Source organism: Trachypithecus francoisi, unplaced genomic scaffold (assembly GCF_009764315.1).
Source record: "Trachypithecus francoisi isolate TF-2019V2 unplaced genomic scaffold, Tfra_2.0 Lachesis_group3, whole genome shotgun sequence".
NCBI classification, from domain to species: Eukaryota; Metazoa; Chordata; class Mammalia; order Primates; family Cercopithecidae; genus Trachypithecus; species Trachypithecus francoisi.
In genome coordinates, this window is record NW_022681468.1 from 60,482,057 (window position 1) to 60,507,733 (window position 25,677).

The 25,677-nt window shown below is 40.2% G+C and overlaps 1 pseudogene; it reads left to right on the forward strand.

Annotated features, from left to right (window-relative positions):
- Positions 1 to 20,987: 20,987 nt before the first annotated feature.
- On the forward strand, positions 20,988 to 25,150 carry LOC117069708 (annotated as a pseudogene).
- Positions 25,151 to 25,677: the final 527 nt, after the last annotated feature.

Sequence of the window (25,677 nt, forward strand, 5' to 3'; positions counted from 1 at the left end):
AAGGTGATTTTTTCTGGTGGTATGATTTAATATCTTGCTTTTTATTTTTTCTGTATCTGTTGCATGTTTTTTTTTTTTTTTTAATTATACTTTAAGTTCTAGGGTACATGTGCACAATGTGCAGGTTTGTTACATATGTATACATATGCCATGTTGGTGTGCTGCACCCATTAACTTGTCATTTACATTAGGTATATCTCCTAATACTATCCCTCTCCCCTCGCCCCTCCCCACAATAGGACCCGGTGTGTGATGTTCCCCTTCCTGTGTCCAAGTGATCTCATTGTTCAATTTCCACCTATGAGTGAGAACATGCGATATTTCGTTTTCTGTTCTTGTGATAGTTTGCTGAGAATGATGGTTTCCAGCTGCATCCATGTCCCTACAAAGGACACAAACTTATCCTTTTTAATGGCTGCATAGTATTCCATGATGTATATGTGCCACATTTTCTTAATCCAGTCTGTCACTGATAGACGTTTGGGTTGATTCCAAGTCTTTCCTATTGTGAAGTACTGCTGCAATAAACATATGTGTGCATGTGTCTTTATAACAGCATGACTTATAATCCTTTGGGTATATCCCCAGTGATGGGATGGCTGGGTCAAATGGGATTTCTAGTTCTAGATCCTTGAGGAATCGCCACACTGTTTTCTACAACGGTTGAACTAGTTTACATTCCCACCAACAGTGTAAAACTGTTCCTATTTCACTACATCCTCTCCAGCAGCTGTAGTTTTCTGATTTTTTAATGATTGCCATTCTAGCTGGTGTGAGATGGTGTCTCATTGTGGTTTTGATTTGCATTTCTCTGATGGCGAGTGATGATGAGCATTTTTTCATGAGTCTGTTGGCTGTATGAATGTCTTCTTTTGAGAAGCGTCAATTCATATCCTTTGCCCACTGGGGTTGTTTGTTTTTTTCTTGTAAATTTGATTGAGTTCTTTATAGGTTCTGGATATTAACCCTTTGTCAGATGAGTAGATTGCAAAAATTTTCTCCCATTCTGTAGGTTGCCTGTTTACTCTGATGGTAGTTTCTTTTGCTGTGCAGAAGCTCTTTAGTTTAATTAGATCCTATTTGTCAATTTTGGCTTTTGTTGCCGTTGCTTTTGGTGTTTTAGACATGAAGTCCTTGCCCATGCCCATGTCCTGAATGGTATTACCTAGGTTTTTTTCTAGGGTTTTTATGGTTTTAGGTCTAACATTTAAGTCTCTAATCCATCTTGAATTAATTTTCGTATAAGGAGTAAGGAAAGAATCCAGTTTCAGTTTTCTACTTATGGCTAGCCAATTTTCCCAGCACTATTTATTAAATAGGGAATCCTTTCTCCATTTCTTGTTTTTGTCAGGTTTGTCAAAGATCAGATGGCTGTAGATGTGTGGTATTATTTCTGAGGACTCTGTTCTGTTCCATTGGTCTATATCTCTGTTTTGGTACCAGTACCATGCTGCTTTGGTTACTGTCGCCTTGTAGTATAGTTTGAAGTCAGGTAGCATGATGCCTCCAGCTTTGTTCTTTTGGCTTAGGATTGTCTTGGCAATGTGGGGTCTTTTTTGGTTCCATATGAACTTTAAAGCAGTTTTTTCCAATTCTGTGAAGAAACTCATTGGTAGCTTAATGGGGATGGCATTGAATCTATAAATTACCTTGGGCAGTATGGCCATTTTCACAATATTGATTCTTCCTATCCATGAGCATGGTGTGTTCTTCCATTTGTTTGTGTCCTCTTTTATTTCACTGAGTAGTGGTTTGTAGTTCTCCTTGAAGAGGTCCTTGACATCCCTTGTAAGTTGGATTCCTAGGTATTTTATTCTCTTTGAAGCTTTTGTGAATGGGAGTTTATTCATAATTTGACTCTCTGTTTGTCTGTTACTGGTGTATAAGAATGCTTGTGATTTTTGCACCTTGATTTTGTATCCTGAGACTTTGCTGAAGTTTCTTATCAGCTTAAGGAGATTTTGGGCTGAGACAATGGGGTTTTCTAAATATACAATCATGTCACCTGCAAACAGGGACAATTTGACTTCTTCTTTTCCTAACTGAATACGCTTTATTTCTTTCTCTTGCCTGATTACCCTAGCCAGAACTTCCAACACTATGTTGAATAGGCGTGGTGAGAGAGGGCATCCCTGTCTTGTGCCATTTTTCAAAGGGAATGTTTCCAGTTTTTGCCCATTCAGTATGATATTGACTGTGAGTTTGTCGTAAATAGCTCTTATTATTTTGAGGTATGTTCCATCAATACCGAATTCATTGAGAGTTTTTAGCATGAAGGGTTGTTGAATTTTGTCAAAGGCCTTTTCTGCATCTATTGAGATAATCATGTGGTTTTTGTTTTGGTTCTGTTTATATGCTGGATTACGTTTATTGATTTGCAAATGTTGAACCAGCCTTGCATCCCAGGGATGAAGCCTACTTGATCATGGTGGACAAGCTTTTTGATGTGCTGCTGGATTCGGTTTGCCAGCATTTTATTGAGGATTTTTGCATTGATGTTCATCAGGGATATTGGTCTAAAATTCTCTTTTTTTGTTGTATCTCTGTCAGGCTTTGGTATCAGGATGATGTTGGCCTCATAAAATGAGTTAGGGAGGATTCTCTCTTTTTCTATTGATTGAAATAGTTTCAGAAGGAATGGTACCAACTCCTCCTTGTACCTCTGGTAGAATTCGACTGTGAATCTGTCTGGTCCTGGACTTTTTTTGGTTGGTAGGCTGTTAATTATTGCCTCAATTTCAGAGCCTGCTATTGGTCTATTCAGGGATTCAACTTCTTCCTAGTTTAGTCTTGGGAGAGTGTAAGTGTCCAGGAAATTATCCATTTCTTCTAGATTTTCTAGTTTATTTGCATAGAGGTGTTTACAGTATTCTCTGATGGTAGTTTGCATTTCTGTGGGGTCGGTGGTGATATCCCCTTTATCATTTTTTATTGCGTCTATTTGATTCTTCTCACTTTTCTTCTTTATTAGTCTTGCTAGCGGTCTATCAATTTTGTTTATCTTTTCAAAAAACCAACTCCTGGATTCATTGATTTTGTGGAGGGTTTTTGTGTCTCTATCTCCTTCAGTTCTGCTCTGATCTTAGTTATTTCTTGCCTTCTGCTAGCTTTTGAATGTGTTTGCTCTTGCCTCTCTAGTTCTTTTAATTGTGATGTTAGGGTGTCAGTTTTAGATCTTTCCTGCTTTCTCTTATGGGTATTTAGTGCTATAAATTTCCCTCTACACACTGCTTTAAATGTGTCCTGGAGATTCTGGTATGTTGTATCTTTGTTCTCATTGGTTTCAAAGAACATCTTTCTTTCTGCCTTCATTTTGCTATGTACCCAGTGTCATTCAGGAGCAAGTTGTTCAGTTTCCATGTAGTTGAGCGGTTTTGATTGAGTTTCTTAGTCCTGAGTTCTAGTTTAATTGCACTGTGGTCTGAGAGACAGTTTGTTATAATTTCTGTTTTTTACATTTGCTGAGGAGTACTTTGCTTCCAACTATATGGTCAATTTTGGAATAAGTGCGATGTGGTGCTGAGAAGAATGTATATTCTGTTGATTTGGGGTTGAGAGTTCTGTAGATGTCTATTAGGTCTGCTTGGTGCAGAGAAGAATTCAATTCCTGGATATCCTTGTTAACTTTCTGTCTCGTTGATCTGTCTAATGTTGACAGTGGGGTGTTAAATTCTCCCATTATTATTGTATGGGAGTCTAAGTCTCTTTGTAAGTCTCTAAGGACTTGCTTTATGAATGTGGGTGCTCCTGTATTGGGTGCATATATATTTAGGATAGTTAGCTCTTCATGATGAATTGATCCCTTTACCATTATGTAATGGCCTTGTCTCTTTTGATCTTTGATGGTTTAAAGTCTGTTTTATCAGAGATTAGGATTGCAACCCCTGCTTTTTTTTGTTTTCCATTTTCTTGGTAGATCTTCCTCCATCCCTTTATTTTGAGCCTATGTGTGTCTCTGCATGTGAGAGGGAGCTCCTGAACACAGCAAACTGATGGGTCTTGACTTTTTATCCAATTTCTAGTCTGTGTCTTTTAATTGGACCATTTATTTTTGATTTGAGGTTACCATGAGGCTTAAAAATACTATTTATAAGCTATTATTTTAAGTTGATAACAACTTAACAGTGTTTGCATAAACAAACAAGTGAAAAGAAAACTAATAAAAACTTGACACCTTAACTTTCTCCCCTTGCTGGGTTTTTTTTTTTTTTTTTTTTTTTTTGGAGATAGAGTTTCCCTCTTGTTGCCTAGGCTGGAATGCAGTGGCACAGTCTCAGCTCACTGCAATGTCCACCTCCGGGGTTCAAGCGATTCTCCTGCCTCAGTCTCCTGAGTAGCTGGGATTACAGGTGTGCAACAACACATCCAGCTAATTTTTTTTTTTTGGTAATTTTGTAGAGACGGGGTTTCACCATATTGGCCAGGCTGGTCTTGAACTCCTGACCTCGCTCACCTCAGCCTCCCAAAGTACTTAGATTACAGGCATGAGCCACCACGCCCTGCCCCCCCCCACCCCGGCTTTTTAACTTTTTGTTGTTTCTATTTGTAGCTTACCATACTGTCTGTGTCTTAAAAAGTTGTAGTTATTTTTGATTGGTTCATTGTTTAGTCTTTCTACTTAGGATAAGAATAGCTTATACACCACTGTCATATTGTTATAATATTCTGTGGTTTTCTATGCACTTACTATTACCCGTGAGTTTTTTTAATCTTCAGATAATTTCTTATTGCTCATTAACATCCTTTTCTTTCTGATTTAAGTACTCCCTTTACCATTTCTTGTAGGACAGGTCTGGAGTTGATGAAATCCCTCAGCTTTTGTTTGTCTGGGAAAGTCTTTATTCCAGCTTCATGTTTGGAGCATATTTTCACTGAATATAATATCCTAGGAGGAAATTTTTTTCCTTCAGCACTTTAAATATGTCATGCCATTCTCTACTGGCCTATAAAGTTTCTACTGAAAAGTCTGCTGCCAGACATATTAGAGCTCTGTTGCATGTTGTTTCTTTTCTCTGCTTTTAGTGTCCTTTCTTTTTCCTTCACCTTTGAGAATTTGATTATTAATTGCTTTGAGGCAGTCTTCTTTGGGTTAAATCTGCTTCGTGTTTTATAACCTTATTGTACTTGGATATTGATTTATTTTGCTAGGTTCGAAAAATTCTATGTTATTGTCCCTTTGAATAAACTTTCTAAACCCCCCTCTCTCCACCTCCTCTTTAAGGCCAGTAACTCTTAGATTTGCCCTTTCGACGCTATTTTTTTTTTGAGATGGAGTTTCACTCTTATTGCTCAGGCTGGAGTGCAATGGCACGATCTCGGCTCACCACAACCTCTGCCTCCTTGGTTCAAGCAGTTCTCCTGCCTCAGCCTCCCAAGTAGCTGGGATTACAGGCATGTGCCACTACGCCTTGCTAATTTTGAATTTTTAGTAGAGATAGGTTTTCTCCGTGTTGGTCAGACTGGTCTTGAACTCTTGACCTTAGGTGATCTGCCCTCCTCAGTCTCCCAAAGTTCTGGGATTATAGGCATGAGCCACCACGTCCGGGCCGACGCTATTTTCTAGATCTTGTAGGCATGCTTTATTTTTTTTTAAATTTCATTTGTCTCCTCTTACTATTTTAAAATAGCCTGTCTTTAAGCTCACCAATTCTTTCTTCTGCTTTTTCAGTATGTCAATTGCATTTTTCAACTCCAGAGTTTCTTTTTGATTCTTTTTATTTACATCTTTTTCTTCAGTTTATCTGATAGAATTCCGATTTTTCTTCTCTGCTTTATCTTGAATTTCTTTGAGTTTCCTCAGCATAGTTTTATTGAATTATTTGTCTGAAATGTTTCATGTCTCTGTTTCTTCAGAATTGGTTTCTGGTACCCCATTTAGTTCATCTGGTGAGGCCATGTTTTCCTGGATGATCTTGATGCTTGTGGATGTTTGTCTGTGTCTGGGCATTAAACAGTTAGGTATTTGTTGTAGTTTACACAGTCTGGGTTTGTTTGTATCCATCCTTCTTGAGAAGGCATCCCAGCTATTCAAAAACACTTGGGTGTCGTGGTCTAAGCTGTATCGGCATTAGGAGGTACTCCAAACCCAGTAATGCTTGCTGACTTATAGAGGTACCACTTTGACAGTCTTGGATAAGATCTGGGAGAATTATCTGGATTACCAAGTAGAGACTCTTGATCTCCTCCCTTACATTCTCCCAAGGAAAGGGAGTTTCTCTCTCTGTGCTGAGCCACCTGGAGCTGGGGGTGGGGTAACATAAGTAGCCCTATGGCCACCACCACTGGAATTATGCTAGGAGAGACCTGAAGCCCACACAGTACTGAGTCTTGCCCAAGGCCCACTGTAACCACTATCTGGCTACCACTTATGTCTTCTCATGGTCTTGGGGCTCTACAATGAGCAGGTGGTGAAGCCAAACAGGCATATGTCCTTCTCTATAGCGTGATGAGTTCCCCTAGACCCTGTGGGTGTCCAGAGATGCCATTTGGGAGCCAGGGACTAGAGTCAAAAGCCTTAGGTGTCTACCTGATGTTTATTGTACTGTGGCTGAGGTGGTGCTCAAACCGTAAGATGTGGTCCTTCTCACTCTTCCCTCCCCTTTCCATAGGCAGAGGAAGCTCACCCTATGGCTACTGCCACTATAGGTCCACAGGGAGTAATGCCAGGCTACCACTGATGTTCATTAAGACCCAAGAGTTCTTCAGTCAGCTTGTGGTAAATGCTGCCTGGCCTGAGACTCACACTTCAGGATAGTGGGCTTCCCTCTGGCCCAAGGCAGGTCCAGAATTGCTGTCCAGGAGCCAAGGCCTTGAATCAAGGACCTCAAGAGCCCGCTTGATGCTCTACCCCACTATGGCTGAGTGTGTACCTAAGGTGCAAAAGTCCCCTTTACTTTTCCCTCTACTTTTCTCAAGCATAAGGAGTCTCTCCCCATAGCCTCCATGGCTGGAAATGTGCTGAGTCTCATTTGAAGCCAGCTAGTCTCAGAGTCTCATAGAAGGCCCACTGCATACCTGGGTATCACTGCTGGTTATTTGGGGCTTAAGGCTCTTAAATTCTCTGACATCTTGATTGCAGCCTTTGAGAGACCCTGGGCCAGAGGATCCAGCTATTGCCATGCTTAAATTTCCAACCCAAATGTAACTGTGAGATAAGTGTTGTTTTAAGCCACTAATTTTTGGTTAACTTGTTATGCCAACAGATAACTAATACAATAAGAGTTTTAAAATAAAAATTTTGATATTATAATAATATACTTCATGGATTATTGTGACATGGTGGAATGCACTTACCCTCTTAGACCTGAGTTCCTTTTATCCAGTGATGACTCTTGAGTTGCATCTTCCTGCCGAGTCTCCTTTGTTAGTCAGACCTGGATTTCTGTGCTTCCTTTGCACAGAAAAGTGCTTTCCTGTCTTCTAAGTTATATTGCTTCTTACCCCATATATGTTAATTTGGTCTCAGGCCAGAACTAGGGTGAGGCAAGAGAGAAGCTTAGGGCACAAAATATAAGGAGGCCCTCAGTGTCTGATTTAGCTCACCCTAGTCCTGTCCCTGATCCAGTCAAAATAGAGCTGATTTTGTGACTTGGCTCATACTCTTATGAAATTATCTCTCTATCTGTGATGGTTTCCTAATGCTCCTCTAGAAATTCAACTTTGTCCTGTACACAAGTGTAGGTAGATATCTAGTGTATGTATGTCTGTGTGTGGCAGGTGTGTGTTTGTGTACATTTATTTTCCTGTATTTTCTGCCCTCTGCTCATCCTTTTCTAAGTGTCCCCTACCCATGTGAACAAAAGTGGATATTCTGGTTGGCTAGGGCCCAAGGCATTCACTGGCACCTGCATTACTTTTAGGAAGGTATTATGGACTGGATATTTGTCACCCCCCTGCCCAAATTCCTATGTTGAAATCATAGTCTCCAAAGTGATGATATTAGGAGGTGGGTCCTTTTGGAAGGTGATTAGGTTATAAGGGAGAAACCCTCATGAATGAGACCAGTGCCAGTGCCATTAGAAAACAGGACCAAGGGAACTCGTTTGCCCCTTCCACCATGTGAGAGCACCACAGGAAGTCAGAAGTCTGTAGCCTGAAAGAGGGCCCTCACCAGAACCTGACCATGCTGCCTCCCTACTCTTGAGCTGCCAGCCTCCAGAACAGTGCAAAATAAGTTTCTGTTGTTTATAAGCCCCCCAGTCTGTCGTGCTATGTTAAAGAAGCCCAAACTAAGATGGCAGGGTATCAGTACTTATACATGGTATTCTATTTTGCTCTGCCTACCTTCCCATGGTAAGCACACCCAAGCAGGCCCTGCCCTTTTAGAACAAGGCAGACATCTTTCTCTTCTTTTGTATCTTTAATTGCTGTGTTGAACTGTATAGACAAGATCTGTGTTTTTCCTTTTCCCCATTCCAGGTCTACATAATGGGGTGGTGGCATAATGCCAGAGTCTGTTTTCTCTGCAGGCTTTGCCATTTTAGATTTAGGGGAGAGTACGGGAAGCCCCATTTAGGCCTCCAGGACTAAGCCATATTCCTCAATCCAATTTCTGTCAGCCCTCAACTTTGGGAATTATTGGAGTCTACTTTGACTGTTAATAAAGCAGTAATTTTCCCACTGGTTACTGTTTCCTAAATATAACTCTCTTGGTTGGAAAACATATAGGCAGGAGAGGTGAGTGGTAGGACACGTTTTGAGCTTAACAGCAGACATCCAAGCCCCACCTTGCATTCCTAAATATTGCTGTTCATTGTGGGGTGAATGAGCATAAACAGGGGGCCTGGAATTTGGAGTCAAAGTGCTGTGTGGGAAGACTTTGGCTTTTGTGTGGTGGGCAGCCAGCAGATGGCCTAAATTGTGGCAGCCCAGCTGCAGCAGATGACATTGCTGGAATGGAGCCCAGGCTGGATTTGGCAAGAAAAAGGGTTCATTTTGGGGTCAAGGTAGACTTGACTGAGACTGCAGCCTGAGCAAGCAGGGATCTAGTCTTGAGAGGGGAAAGAAGTACTTCCTTGAGGCAAGAAGAACCTCTTAGGTGGCTGTAGACTTACAGAGGTAGCCTCAAATATTGTGAGCAGAGTACATAGGGAAAGGATGAACTCTTGCTAGGGCCAGAGACAACTAACTTCAAAATGGCACAGCTTTGGTGCTCAGACTTTTTAGAGATGCATTTTGCTATTATGCAGCACTAGCCCCCTTTCTTCTTTGCTTTCCTTTCTGGTCTTTCGGCAAGGGACAACAGTTTGTTTTGTTCTTCGGGGAAGATCAAGTAATTTGCAGTAGGAAACAAGACAGTAACAGGGAGTTTTTAATTGCTTGGATTTTTATTTTTGTATGCTGCCCTTGGCGTGGTGAAGATTAACCATGCCATCAGGAATTAAACAGCAGAGGAAAACAATGTTTTGGTGAGAAGCAATTGGAAGAGACTGTTGCTTCTCCTTGGGTCCTTGAGGATAAAAGTAGACTACAGCCTCTCAGGTTAACAATTCCTTGAGTTTCTGTAAGCCTTGAGTTTAGTTGAATTCAGTTATGTTTAATTTCATAAACTGTAGCCTCAAATGTTTAGCATGGTGTGACTGGCATACTGGCAAGATAGAACCACAAAGAATTTCTCATTTTTTCTTTTTCTTTTTCTGTCTATCCTCCTTCTCTCAGATAACACCAAATCTCTGCTATAGTACATGGCTGGCAACAGCAACGTAGGAACTTTGCTTTGTCTTGGGAAATGCCACTGGGGCAGCTGTCACATTTGTTCTAAATTTTGGGGGCTTTGGGAGTGGCATTGATACTCATGTGTCTTACTGATATTTTCAAGCTGAAAAATTAGACATGTAAGAAATGAGGGTGGTATCAATTTAACTTTGGTAGTGCTGAAGGAATGACACTCATTTTAGGCGAAGACCATTGGGCAGAAAAAGATCGAAAGGGAAGAACTATAGGCTCTAATTTCATTGGAACTTTAATTTATCCATGGAAATTTATCAATGAGAGGTGGGAGTTAGGGATATAGACATTTAGAATTATTTTAACTTATTGGTAAATTGAGCCATCAAAGGTGATAAAATGATCTTCTGTATTTCTAGTGATACTTTTTGCTTTATGGTTATTTGATATTAATATAGTTACCAGCTTTCTGTTAGTGTTTGATGGTATATCTTTTTGTGTTGTGTTTTACTTTTGATCTTCCTGTATTTTGTATTTTGGATGTGTTTCTTGTAAACAGCACATAGTTGGACTTTGTTTCTTTCATCTGGCCTAACCAATTTTGTCTTTTAATAGGAATATTTAGTTACTTTACATTTCATATAATTATTGATGCATCTTTGTTTAAGTTTATTATTCTCTACATCTTTCTTTTTGTCCTATCCAGTCTATATCTTTTTTCTCCACTTTCATGTTTTGAATTTTTGATGTTTATTGTTCCATATTTTCCTCTGATTGTTAGAAGTTATACATTATTTTACTATTCTTTTAGCAGTTAGCCTAGAAATTACAACATGCATTTTTGACTCATCAAAGTCTAAGGTTAATTTATTCTTTTACTTTTCATCAAAATGATGGAAGGATCTTGGAACATTTTAACTCCCCTTGACTTATATGTTATTGTTATTGTTTTGTTATTCCAATTTTAGTTCTCTATATATTTGAAACTCCATAAGATATTATTGTAATTGATTTGTATGATCACTATTAACTTAGATTCACCCACATATTTAGCATTTTCATAGCTTTTCATTCCTTCCAACTCTCTGCTCTTCCATCCGGAATCATTTTTCTCATACTTGAGGAACCCTGTAAATTGTACAAACCTCCATCACTGTTCACTCACTTGATCCTCTGGAGTTCTCCAGATTGCTGAGGGGCCCAGGAGAGGTTTGGGCCCCTCCAGCACTATAGCATCTTGTAAAAAATTGAGGACAGAGGAGGCTACCTTCTTTTACAGATGAAATATGTCAGAAGGTTCAGGCTTAATTTCATTCTGTAGCAAGGAGGTCTCTGTAGCTCTGCTGAGCTTGCAGGGTGCTGCTTCCATGACCCACGGCATAATGGGCAGGCGGCTATTACGGTTCATGGGCTCAGGTCCTGTGACAGCCTCTATTTCTAGGAGAGCCTAGGATGTGGCCAGAATTTGCTGCTCTAATGGTATGCAGCGCAGAGCTGAGGAGTGCAGTTTCTTGCATAAGAAACCCGTGGGTGGTTCAGAGACTCCAGGAGATGAGAGGAGATTGCTAAAGCTTCTACAGTGAAGAAATCTGGGGCATTAATAAGAATACCTGTTGTATTGTAATTTGGACAGATTCTAGAGCCTTTTGTTGGAGGGAGACCATTTAAAGGAGGCTAATTTTCAAGTAATAGCATAAATAGGCTTACGTAAAATCTGTAAATAAAGAACATATTGTTTTTAGAACCCATAAAGAACTAAAAGATGTGGGCATTGCAAGGCTCAAGAGATGTTTTCTGACAGTGTTCGAGATGGAGTGGCCCTTGGTTTATCAAATACATTTTAGGAACTCTCAAGTCTTGAGGCTTTACATATATGTGGGATAATGTCTCACCCCACTTTTTGAGCTACTTTATGAGTATATATTTCAAGTGAGTGCTTCTAATAAATCTGCTTGGAGGAGAATGGCATCAATTAATTTCATACTGTGACCCTAGAGAAAATTAAATACAGTTAAGATTTGCCTACCGAGATTGTGTGTGATGTTAAGGCCGTTGAGGTACCCCATGAGTAAAAGTGTATTGTGTCTCTTCTGAGGTGAAAAGAAACTGCAGCTCAGAGACTCTCAAAGTAGTCACTAAACAGAACAGATTAGTCAAATCTATAATAGCAAAATATTTATCAATTGGTGCTTGGATGGAGTCAATAGTTTTAGTACTAATGGGTATACGAGATTTGATGGGGGGGACCCATCAAATGTTGTTTAATGTTGTGGTAATCCACAATGAGATGCCAATAGCAGTCATTCTTTCCAAGTTCAAATACAGGCCAAATTAGGCAGTTAAATGGAGAAGCAGTGAGGATAATCACCCCTTCTCTACATATCTTATAAAATAGATTTCAATCATTAAATATTTTAATTTACATTGGGTCATATCAATTATTTTAACTAGAGGAGAAGATCCATGAAGTCACATTTTGTCAAGTACCAATGAGATATTTATTTCTTTATTTATTTTTGAGATAGAGTCTTGCTTTGTTGCCCAGGCTGGAGTGAGTGCAGTGGCGTGATCTTAGCTCACTGCAACCTCTGCCTCCTGGGTTAAAGTGATTCTCCTGCCTCAGCCCCCTGGGTAGCTGGGATTACAGGTGCCTGCCACCATGCCTGGCTAATTTTTGTATTTTTAGTAGAGACGGGGTTTCACCATGTTGGCCAGGTTGGTCTCGAACTCCTGGCCTCATGTGATCCAACTGCCTTGGCCTCCCAAAGTGCTGAGATTATAGGTGTGAGCCACCACGCCTAGCCCCAAAGGCTTAATTTAATTTTAATTTGTTATTCACTGGGTAAGAGCGTCCATGTCCACTATGGTATATTTTAGGTCAATGCGATGACTGTGGATAATTTATGCAAGGTGATAGTTTCAATGACCAAGGTGAGGCATACCTATTTGTCCTCTATTTTATATTTGGTAACTCTTGTAGAAGTGTAGGGGGTACCTTGTTTAAATATAGTGGGATCCCTAGTATTGATTAAATCCATAAAGGTTTGCCAATTGGGGCATTTTAGCTGATATTAAAGTTAATTCAGAACCTATGTTATATAAGCACAGAAGCCAGTCAGTGCCCTTTTATCTTTTGTTATATACATTCTTTTTTACATTTTGGATTTCCAGGTGGGTCTAACTGTGGACTTTTGTGTTAGCTTTTAGTTTGTTTCTTCCTCATGTATCCAGCCTTCCTTCTTTTTCCTCTTTCTCTCTCCCTCCCTCTCTCTGTGTGTGTGTGTGTTGTGTGTGTGTATGTGTGTGTGGTGTTACTAAACATGTTTCAAGAGGGAGAAGGGAGAGTCCTCCAACATGCTCATATTCATACTTTTTTTTTCACCAGAGAGCCTCAAATAGATATCATCAAAGTTAGGGACCTGCCCCACGGCAATGGATGTTTTACAGGATTAAAGGATCCCAGGCTTAAGTCAGGCTTGGATTAACACCTTGGCTGTGCCACAAGGGTGCCATGGGTGTTTTTTCATATTACCTTGAAGATTAAGATTTTAGTTGTGAGAGAGGCATATGCAGCATAGCAACCAAGATACTTAAGTGTTCTGGTGAGCCCTTAGTTCTTTAGAGTGTGAATCTCATCCCCCCACAAAATGGATGCTTTCTTCTTCTTCTCTTTCTCTGTCACTATCTCTTTCTCTTTTTAAAAATCTCTCCCATTTTTCTGGCAAGATGGCCGAATAGGAACAGATCTGGTCTACAGTTCCCAGCAAGATCGATGCAGAAGACGGGTGATTTCTGCATTTCCAACTGAGGTACCTGGTTCATCTCATTGGGACTGGTTGGACAGTGAGTGCAGCCCGCGGAGGGTGAGCTGAAGCAGGGCGGGGCATTGCCTCACCTGGGAATCACAAGGCATTGGGGGATTTCCCTTTCCTAGCCAAGGGAAGCTGTGAGAGATGGCACTAGGAGGAATGGTACACTCCTGCCCAAATACTGTGCTTTTCCCATGGCCTTCCCAACCAGCAGACCGGGAGACTCCCTCTGGTGTCTGTCTAGGTGGGACCCACACCCACAGAGCCCAGCAAGCTAAAATCCATTGGCTTGAAATTCCTGCTGCTAGCACAGGAGTCTAAGATCGACGTGGGAGACTTTAACACTCCACTGTCAATATTAGACAGATCAATGAAACAGAAAATTACAAGGATACCCAGAACATGAACTCAGCTCTCAACCAAGAGGATCTAATAGACATCTACAGAACTCTCCACCCCAAATCAATAGAATATACATTCTTCTCAGCACCACATCACACTTATTCTAAAATTGAACACATAATTGGAATTAAAATACTCCTCAGCAAATGTAAAAGAACAGAAATCATAACAAACTATCTCTCAGATGACAGTGCAATCACATTAGAACTCAGGATTAAGTAACTCACTGCAAAACTGCACAACTACATGGAAACTGAACAACCTGCTCTTGAATGACTACTGGGTAAATAACGAAATGAAGGCAGAAATAAAGATGTTCTTTGAAACCAGTGAGAACAAAGACACAACGTACCAGTATCTCAGGGATGCATTTAAAGCACTGTGTAGAGGGAAATTTATAGCACTAAATGCCCACAAGAGAAAGCGGGAAAGATCAAAAATTGACACCCTAACATCACAATTAAAAGAACTAGAGAAGCAAGAGCAAACACATTCAAAAGCTAGCAGAAGGCAAGAAATAACTAAGATCAGAGCAGAACTGAAGGAGATAGAGACCCCAAAAACCCTTCAAAAAATCGATGAATCCAGGAGCTGGTTTACTGAAAAGATCAACAAAGTAGATAGACCGCTAGCCAGACTAATAAAGAATAAGAGAGAGAATAATCAAATAGGTGCAATAAATATGATAAAGGGGATATCACCCAGATCCCACAGAAATACAAACTACCATCAGAGAATACTATAAAAATACCTCTACGCAAATAAACTAGAAAATCTAGAAGAAATGGATAAATTCCTAGACACATACAGCCTCCCAAGACTAAATCAGGAAGAAGTTGAATCTCTGAATAGACCAGTAACAGGTTCTGAAATTGAGGCAATAACTAACAGCATCCCAACCAAAAAAAGTCCAGGACAGATGGATTCACTGCCGAATTCTACCAGAGTTACAAAGAGGATCTGGTACCATTCTTTCTGAAACTATTACAATAAATACAAAAAGAGGGAATCCTCTCTAAGTCATTTTATGAGACCGGCATCATCCTGATATCAAAACCTAGCAGAGACACAACAAAGAACGAAAATTGTAGGCCAGTATACCTGATGAACATCGATGCGAAAACCCTCAATAAAATACTCCAAACCGAATCCAGCAGCACATCAAAAAACTTATCTAGCATGATCATGTTGGCTTCATCCCTGGGATGCAAGGCTGTTTCAACATACACAAATCAATTAACGTGATCCATCATATAAACAGAACCAAAGACAACAACCACATGATTATCTCAATAGATGCAGAAAAGGCCTTCGGCAAAATTCAACAGCCCTTCATGCTAAAAACTCGAATAAACTAGGCATTGATGGAACGTATCTCAAAATAGTAAGAGCTATTTATGACAAACCCACAGCCAATATCATACTGAACGGGCAAAAACTGGAAGCATTCCCTTTGAGAATCGGCACAAAATAAGGATGCCCTTTCTCACCACTCCTATTCAACATAGTATTGGAAGTTCTGACCAGGGCAATCTGGCAAGAGAAAGAAATAAGGGTATTCAATTAGGAAAAGAGAAAGTCAAATTGTCCTTGTTTGCAGGTGACATGATTGTATATTTAGAAAACCCTATCATCTCAGCCCAAAATCTCCTTAAGCTGATAAGCAACTTCAGCAAAGTCTCAGGATACAAAATCAAGGTGCAAAAATCACAAGCATTCCTATACACCAATAACAGACAAATAGAGAGCCAAATCATGAGTGAGCTCCCATACACAATTTCTACTAAGAGAATAAAATACCTAGGAATCCAACTTACAAGGGATGTGAAGGACCTCTTCCAGGAGAACTACAAACAACTGCTCAATGAAATAAGAGAGGACACAAACAAATGGAAATACATTCCATGCTTATGGATAGGAAGAATCAATATTGTGAAAATGGCCATACTACCCAAAGTAATTTATAGATTCAATGCCATCCCCATCAAGCTATCAATGACTTTCTTCATAGAACTGGAAAAAAACTACTTTAATGTTTATATGGAACCAAAAAAGAGCCTCCATAACCAAGACAATCCTAAGCCAAAAGAACAAAGCTGGAGGCATCATGCTACCTGACTTCAAACTATATTACAAGGCTACAGTAACCAAAACAGCATAGTACTGGTACCAAAACAGACATATAGACCAATGGAACAGAACAGAGGCCTCAGAAATAACACCACACATCTACAACAATCTAATCTTTGACAAACTTGACAAAAATAAGCAATAGGGAAAGGATTCCCTATTTAATAAATGGTGCTGGGAAAACTGGCTAGCCATAGGCTGAAACTGAACCCCTTCCTTACACCTTATACAAAAATTAACTCAAGATGGATTAAAGACTTAAATGTAAGAGCTAAAACCATCAAAACCCTAGAAGAAAACCTAGGCAATACCATTCAGGACATAGGCATGGGCAGAGACTTCATAACTAAAACACCAAAAGCAATGGGAACAAAAGCCAAAATAGACAAATGGGATATAATTAAACTAGAGAGCTTCTGCACAGCAAAAGAAACTATCACCAGAGTAAACAGGCAATACAGAATGGGAGAAAATTTTTACAATCTATCCATCTGACAAAGGGCTAATATCCAGAATCGACAAAGAACTTAAACAAATTTAGAAGAAAAAAACATACAATCCCATCAAAAAGTGTGCCAAGGATGTGAATAGATGCTTCTCAAAAAAAGACATTTATGTAGCAAACAAATTTATGAAAAAATGCTCATCATCACTGATCATTAGAGAAATGCAAATCAAAACCATAATGAGATACCATCTCACACTAGTTAGAATGGTGATCATTAAAAAGTCAGGAAACAACAGATGCTGGAGAGGATGTGCAGAAATAGGAATGCTTTTACACTGTTGGTGGTAGTGTAAATTTGTTCAATCATTGTGGAAGACAGTGTGGTGACTCCTCAAGGATGTAGAACTGGATATATCATTTGACCCAGCAATCTCATTATTGGGTATATACCCAAAGGATTATAAATCATTCTGCTATAAAGACACATGCACACGTATGTTTGTTGCAGCACTGTTCACAATAGCAAAGTCTTGGAACCAACCCAAATGCCCATCAATGATAGACTGGATAAAGAAAATGTGACACATATATACCATGGAATACTATGCAGCCATATAAAAGGATGAGTTCATGTCTTTTGCAGGGACATGGATGAAACTGGAAACCATCATTCTCAGCAAAGTAACACAAGAACAGAAAACCAAACATTGCGTGTTCTCATTCATAAGTGGGAGTTGAACAACGAGAGCACATGGACCTAAGGAAGGGAACATCACACACTGGGTCCTGTTGGGGGCAGGGGGTGGGGAAGGGATAGCATTAGGAGAAATACCTAGTGTAAATGATGAGTTGATGGGTACAGCAAACCAACATGGCACATGTAACAAATCTGCACATTGTGCACATGTACCCCAGAACTTAAAATACAATAAAAAAAAGAAAGCCACAGTGAGATAGTCTTTACACTTACCAGAGTCACTGAAGTAAAAAACAATGACAACAGCAACAACAACAACAACAAAATGTCTTCGTAATGATTGTTCTTTTATGAACAACCACTGATGGAGTATATCTTGCATAGAGTATAGTCTTTCCCAAAAGCATTTTATAGACCGGGGACAGTGCCAGGTTGAGATACAACCAGCTGATTACAGGGTAAGAGTCTTTTACGAGAACCCAGCACCTGGTACAGCTGTATTCTAAGATACACAGATAGGTCCAGCCTGAGACACATGAACCAAGACCACTTTATGGAGGGCCCCAATGCTGTACTTTTATCCCCAAATGCAAATATAAAAACTTCTGACCTTCTTCAGCTTTTTTTTTTTTTTTTTTGAGATGGAGTCTGGCTCTGTTGCCCAAGCTGGAGTGCAATGGCGAGATCTTGGCTCACTGCAAGCTCTGCCTCCCGAGTTCACGCCATTCTCCGTCCTCAGCCTCCCGAGTAGCTGGGACTACAGGCATCTACCACAACGCCGGGCTAATATTTTGCATTTTTAGTAAAGACAGGGTTTCACCGTGTTAGCCAGGATCGTCTTGATCTCCTGACCTTGTGATCCACTCGTCTCGACCTCCCAAAGTGCTGGGATTACAGGCATGAGCCACTGCACCTGGCCTATTTCAGCTAAATTTTTAACAGAGGTTTCGTAGGACTCAACACATGTTGCGTAGTACAACACAACTCAAAGTCCAAGCTTTCCAGCAAGCAGAGAAAATATCCTACATGCCACGTGCAGTGGTTTGTACCCAGTTAAGAGCAAGATAAGGAAGATCCCCAGTGGTGGTGGTCAACATCGATACAATCTGGCTCACAGTATCAACTTTTGTGACTACTCTATAGATACAGGCTAGATTACCACGCAAAATTTGATTTGGATGTCAAGACTGATGATCACACACACACACACACACACACACACACACACACCCCAACAGTGTGAAAAGTTTTATTACTTGTAAGGATTTTGGGTTAAAGCAGGGTAGGCTTCTCAAGCTTGTCTGTAAATGGATTGAAAGGCAAGGAAATGAAACTGACTAGAGATTTCTATTGTAGGGGATTGGGCCAGGGCGAGGTTTCCTGCACACAAGCAGGAGCTTATGTGTTTCAATTTCAATTCCCTGAAGACACTAAAGGTGAAAGCATCTGAGCTTTATGAGCTTTCCCAGATGTGTGGAAGAAGGGAAAAGTCATGGATGAGGCTTAAAAGTTATTCACAGTCAAACATCAAAAAATAGAATTAGACTCTATTACATTTTGGCTCTCAAATTTAGGTCTTTGATCTTTTTGAGTTAATTTTGTATATAGTGTGAGACAGGAGTACAACTTTATTCTTTTGCATGTGGATATCCATTTGTCCCAGCACCATTTTTTGAAGAGAATATTTTTTCAATTTAACTGGAAAGACCAGCAACAGGGAGTATCATTTGCTTGCCCAAGCATTAATAATTTGGTATTTTATTTCTTATTTGGCTGTGAGTCCTATGTGCATTGGTACTGTAGTTAAGAACCGCAAATGTGGAAGAGGTAAGTGGTAGGATTCAGGCATTACTGAATCTCTTTAAAATAGAATGATAACCTCACTCATAGCCTTGCAAACCTAGGGCAGGTATCCTTCAGAAAAGCTCCTTGCTCACTTGCCTATCTGAAGTTTTAAGGATGAATTTTAAGCTAGTGAGTTTTATCTATTCTTGAGATTCTACAATTCACCTTAGGCTCATCTTGGTAAAAAATGATTCTGGAATTTTGCCTGAGGCTGCTGAATGTCGTGGATGATCCTTTGAGTTTTACAGTTTCTCCTTTTCTCAGTTATTTGCCCTAGAAACTACTGGGCAGATCACTTGCCAGGTCCTGGCTGTTTCTCCTTCCTATGTTGCCACAATTTTAAACAATACTGTCAATAGATAACATTTACCAAATACCACACTGAACTAAGAACTTCTAACATGTGGACCGAATGCCAACCACTGTGGAGGCCTGATTACTGAATATCCATATAATATTGTCTCAAATCTTTATTTTACATCCTGTGGAAACACAAAGTGGTTCCCATGATTGCAGATCCTTGTGGTTCTTTATATTCCTCTACACTCTCTGCTGAATTAGAACGATTTATGGATTATCTTGCTATTTCACATGTGTTCTTTCCTTCATGACAGTTACCCAGGGGTGAGACTCAACTGCTCACTCTCACTGTCATTTTTTTTTTGAGACGGAGTCTTGCTCTGTCGCCCAGGCTGGAGTGCAGTGGCCGGATCTCAGCTCACTGCAAGCTCCGCCTCCCGGGTTCACGCCATTCTCCTGCCTCAGCCTCCCGAGTAGCTGGGACTACAGGCGCCCGCCACCTCGCCCGGCTAGTTTTTTGTATTTTTTAGTAGAGACGGGGTTTCACCGTGTTAGCCAGGATGGTCTCGATCTCCTGACCTCGTGATTCGCCCGTCTCGGCCTCCCACAGTGCTGGGATTACAGGCTTGAGCCACCGCGCCCGGCTCTCACTGTCATTTTTATGTGTAGTTGAGTTTACCCAAAAATTGGGAAGGGTTCAGAGGAATTTATATGTTAGCAATGCAAAAAGCTCTAATTAAACACTAGATAGTCTCATTTCCTAGAAGACCTTTGACAATCTCAGATCTATGAATTTTTTTCTAAAACTTTTTGTTTTGAGATAATTTCAGACTTATAGGAAAGTTGCAAAAATAGTACAAAGTGTTCCTGTGCATCTATGGTTTTCCAAGTCTAGTGGGTGCCTGCAATGATTGGTTATAAATTTGTTATTTTTCTAAGCCACATTTCCTGCTCCAGTGAACACAGACACAAGGCCAGCCCCTATGGTCTCAGGCTTCAGGTCAGTCCCTGCAGGCCCGGATCCAAGGCCTGTCCTAGCATTGCCTACTTCTGCAGATCCAGGTTCCAAGTCTGCCCCAGTGCCAAAATATTACTGTGGAGGTTGAAGAGTTTGTTCCAGAAATGACAAAATATTGTTATCCATTTACTATTTACAAAAACCATTTGAATGTATATCCCTTGCAATTAAAATACGATAGCTAGAAAACATTTGCCAAGGCAAGGAACATTGCAGTCTGTATGGAATTCCAGGATTCAGATGAAAGTGATGCTAGTGCTCTAAAGTGTGTTTATAGAAAACCTGCAGGGTCTGTTTTTACCACAAATGCTTATGCTGTTGTCTCGCATCACAATCAGAACCCAGAGTTCTATGATGACATTAAAATTGAGCTTCGCATTCACTTCCATCAGAAACATCATTTGATTTTCACTTTTTATCATGTAAGCTGTGAAATTATCACAAAGGGAACAACCAAAAAGCAAGACACAGTTGAAACTCCAGTTGAATTTGCCTGGGTAACTTTGCTGAAAGATGGTAGAATCATCACATTTGGGCAGCAGCTTCCAGTTTCTGCCAATCTTCCCCCAGGCTACTTGAATCTGAATGATGGATAATCAAGAAGACAATGTAATGTGGGTTTTAAATAGGTAGATGGTGCAAAGCATTTGTGGAAGATTAAAAGCCACTTAGAATCTACCATTTACACTTAAGATCTGCATTTGCACAAATTCTTCCATCATTGCCAGCTGATTCAGTCAGGCTCTAAAGAAGTTCCAGGGGAGCTCATTAAATACTTAAAGTCTTTGCATGCCATGGAGATCTAAGTCATGATACAGTTTCTACCTGTAATTCTTAGGCAACTCTTCTGAGTTCTCACAAATATGATCCATGAAGATGATGTTCCTATCAACTGCACCATGGTTCTCTTACATATTGTATCAAAGTGCCAAAGTGAAGAAGGCTTGGATAGTTATTTAAGATCATTCATAAAGTATCGCTTCCGACCTGAAAAACCAAGTGCTTCTCAGGCCCAGCTGATATGTAAAACCCTGGCTGCTATGATGATAGCACTATTGAAACAGTCTGCAGATTTTTAAGCAATAAACACATTGCTAAAGCACTCATGGTTTTTCTTTGAAATAATTGCAAAGTCGATGGCCACATACTTGTTGGAAGAGAGTCAGATTAAGCTTCCCTGAGGTCAGAGATTTCCTGAGGCATATCATCATGCCTTACATTCACTGCTTCTTGCAATAACCATGTGACTATTCGATATGCGGAAATTCCCGGTGAGTCCAGAAATGTGAATTACAGTTTGACTAGCTTCCTAAAGTGCTGTTTGACACTAATGGATAGAGGATTTGTTTTCAATTTGACTATATATCTGGATTCAGCCTCAAAGATCCTAAGGTTCTGGCTGAATACAAGTTTGAATTTCTGCAAGCAATTTGCAATTATGAACATTACATTCCTCTGAACTTGCCAATGGCATTTGCAAAACCTAAACTGTATTCAAGATTCTTGAATACAGTTTATCAGATGAGTATTGCAAGCATCACTTCTTGTTTGGTCTACTTCTGAGGGAAACTTCCGTTGCTCTTCAGGACAATTATGAGATCAGATATACAACTATCTCTGTCATAAAGAACATTTTGATAAAACATGCATTTGACACAAGATACCAGCACAAGAACCAACAAGCCAAAATAGCACAGTTGTACCTCCCCTTTGTTGGAGTGCTTTTGGAAAATATACAGCGATTAGCAGGTCACGATACCTTGTATTCTTGTGCAGCCATACCTAATTCTACATCCAGAGATGAGTTTCCGTATGGCTTTACTTCACCTGACAATAGAGGGAGTCTGAGCACTGACAAAGGCACTGCTTATGGGTCTTTTCAAAATGGACATGGAATTAAGAGAGAAGATTCAAGAGGTTTCCTTATCCCAGAAGGAGCAACAGGATTTCCAGATTGGGGCAATGCTGGTGAAAATACCCGACAGAGTTCTACAAGGAGTAGCGTATCCCAGTATAACTGCCTGGATCAGTATGAAATCAGAAGCCTCTTGATGTGCTAGCTGTATATAGTAAAAGTGATTTCGGAAGATACTCTCTTAACTTACTAGAATAAAATATCTCCTCAGGAGTTCATACACATTTTTATACTTTTAGAAGTATGCTTGTTTCACTTTAGATCTATGGGGAAAAGAAACATAGCAAGGTGCATGATGCCTGGCTGTCAAAACACTTCAGAATAGACCAAAAATCACAAACCATGCCTGCCCTTTGAAACAGATCAGGGATAATGCAGACCCGGCTTCAGCATCTTAGTAGCCTAGAAAGTTCATTTGCACTTAATCACAGTTCTAGAACAACTGAACAGACATTTTCCACCAGGAACTTCTTGAAGGCAATACAGCTACTGAAATTTCCCTAACAGTACTAGATGCCATGTCATTTTCCATCAGGGCTTCAAGACCCAACTTTTAAATAATGATGACCACAACCCATTAATGAAAAAGGTGTTTGATATGCATCTTGCTTTTCTTGAAAATGGACAATCTGAAGTGTTGCTGAAACATGTATTTGCCTCACTGAGAGCTTTCATCAGTAAGTTTCCTTCAGACTTTTTCAAAGGAAGAGTAAACATGTGTGCTGCATTTTGCTATGAGGTTTTAAAGTGCTGCCCATTGAAGATTAACTCAACCAGAAATGAAATATCTGCATTTTTGTATCTTTTGTTGAGAAACAACTTTGAGTATACCAAAAGGAAGACCATTTAGAGGACACATCTATAGATAATAATTGCTGTAAGCCACCTGATAGCTGATGTAGCACTAAGTGGAAGATCAAGATTTCAGGAGTCTTTATTCATTATCAATACTTTTGCAAATAGTGACAGACCTATGAAGGCAATTGCCTTTCCCACAGAAGTCAAATACTTGACCAAGAGAATCTGCATTGTTCTTATGGCCACTGCCCAAATGAAGGAGCATGAGAAAGACCCTGAAATGCGAACTGATCTCTACTGTAGCTTAACCAAGCCCTATGCAAGTATCCCAGAGCTCAGGAAAACCTGACTTGATAGCACGGCCAACATTCATGTAAAAAATGGAGATTTTTCAGAGGCTGCAATGTGTTATGTCCATGTAGCAGCTCTAGTTGCAGAGTTTCTTCATTGAAAAAAAATTTCCTAATGGATATTCACCCTTCAAGAAAATTACTCCCAATATAGACGAAGAAGGAGCAATGAAAGAAGATGCTGGGATGATGGATGTCCATTATAGTGAAGAAGTCTTGCTGGAGTTGCTAGAACAATGTATGGATAGCTTATGGAAGGTGAAATTTTATGAAATGATTTCTGAGATTTCCAAGTTGATCATTCCAATTTATGAGAAAAATCATGAGTTTAAGAAACTTACTCAAGTTTATAGAACTCTTCATGGAGCTTACACAAAAATTCTGGAAGTTATGCATGCAAAAAAAAAAAAAGACTTTTAGGCACTTTCTTCAGGGTTGCCTTTATGGCCAGTCTTTTTTGAAGAAGAAGATGGAACAGACTGGATTAAGAAAATGTGGCACATATACACCATGGAATACTATGCAGCCATAAAAAAGGATGAGTTTGCATCCTTTTTAGGGACATGGATGCAGCTGGAAACCATCATTCTTAGCAAACTATCACAAGAACAGAAAACCAAACACTGCATGTTCTCACTCATAGGTGGGAACTGAACAATGAGATCACCTGGACTCGGGAAGGGGAACATCACACACTGGGGCCTATCATGGGGAGGGGGAGGGGGAAGGGATTGCATTGGGAGTTATACCTGATATAAATGACGAATTGATGGTTGCTGACGAGTTGATGGGTGCAGCACACCAACATGGCACAAGTATACATACATAACAAACCTGCACGTTCTGCATATGTACCCTAGAACTTAAAGTATATAAAAAAAAAAAGAAAAAAAAAAAGAACCAAAGCTCACTGGCCTCTCAGAAATTTCCCTGAGACTTGTTAAACTTCATGGTGAAAAATTTGGTATGGAGAATGTCAAAATAATTCAGGATGCAGACAAGGTAAATGCCAAAGAGCTTGATCCAAAATATGCTCACATACAAGTTACTTATGTGAAACCTTATTTTGATGACAAAGAACTCACAGAAAGAAAGACTGAGTTTGAAAAATTATAGTATCAGCAGATTTGTTTTTGTGGCTCCTTACACTTTTTCAGGCAAAAAGCAGGGTTGTACAGAAGAACAGTGCAATGCTGTAAAATCTTGACAACTTCAAACTCATTTCCCTATGTGAAGAAGAGGATCCCTATTAACTGTAAACAGCAGATTAATTTAAAACCAATTGATGTTGCCACTGATGAAATAAAAGATAAAACTGCAGATCTTCAAAAGCTTTGCTCCTCCCTTGACATGGATATGATTCAGCTCCAACTTAAATTGCAGGGCTGTGTTTCCATGCAGGTCAATGCAGGTCCGTTAGCATAAGCAAGGGCTTTCTTTTCTTTCTTTCTTTTTTTTTTTTTGAGACGGAGTCTCGCTCTGTCGCCCAGGCTGGAGTGCAATGGCCGGATCTCAGCTCACTGCAAGCTCCGCCTCCCAGGTTTACGCCATTCTCCTGCCTCAGCCTCCCGAGTAGCTGGGACTACAGGTGCCCGCCACCTCGCCCGGCTAGTTTTGAGCCACCGTGCCGGGCCAAGCAAGGGCTTTCTTAAATGACAGCCAAGCTAGCAAGTATCCACCTAAGAAAGTGAGTGAGTTGAAAGACATGTTTAGGAAATTCATACAAGCATGCAGCATTGCACTTGAACTAAATGAGTAGCTAATTAAAGAAGATCAAGTTGGCCGGGCGCGGTGGGTGTAGCCTGTAATCCCAGCACTTTGGGAGGCCGAGACGGGCGGATCACAAGGTCAGGAGATCGAGACCATCCTGGCTAACACGGTGAAACCCCGTCTCTACTAAAAAAAAATACAAAAAACTAGCCGGGCGAGGTAGTGGACGCCTGTAGTCCCAGCTACTCGGGAGGCTGAGGCAGGAGAATGGAGTGAACCCGGGAGGCGGAGCTTGCAGTGAGCTGACATCCGGTCACTGCACTCTAACCTGGGTGACAGAGCGAGACTCCGTCTCAAACAAACAAACAAACAAACAAAACCCCCCCCCAAAAACCAAACAAACAAAAAAAGAAGATCAAGTTGAGTACCATGAAGGGCTAAAGTCAAATTTCAGAAACATAATAAAAGAATTGCCATTATCCACGAGCAGATATTACAAGAAGACACAATGCATTCTCCCTGGATTAGCAACATATTACATGTATTTTGTGCAATTAGTGGTACATCGAGTAACCGAGATTATGGTTCC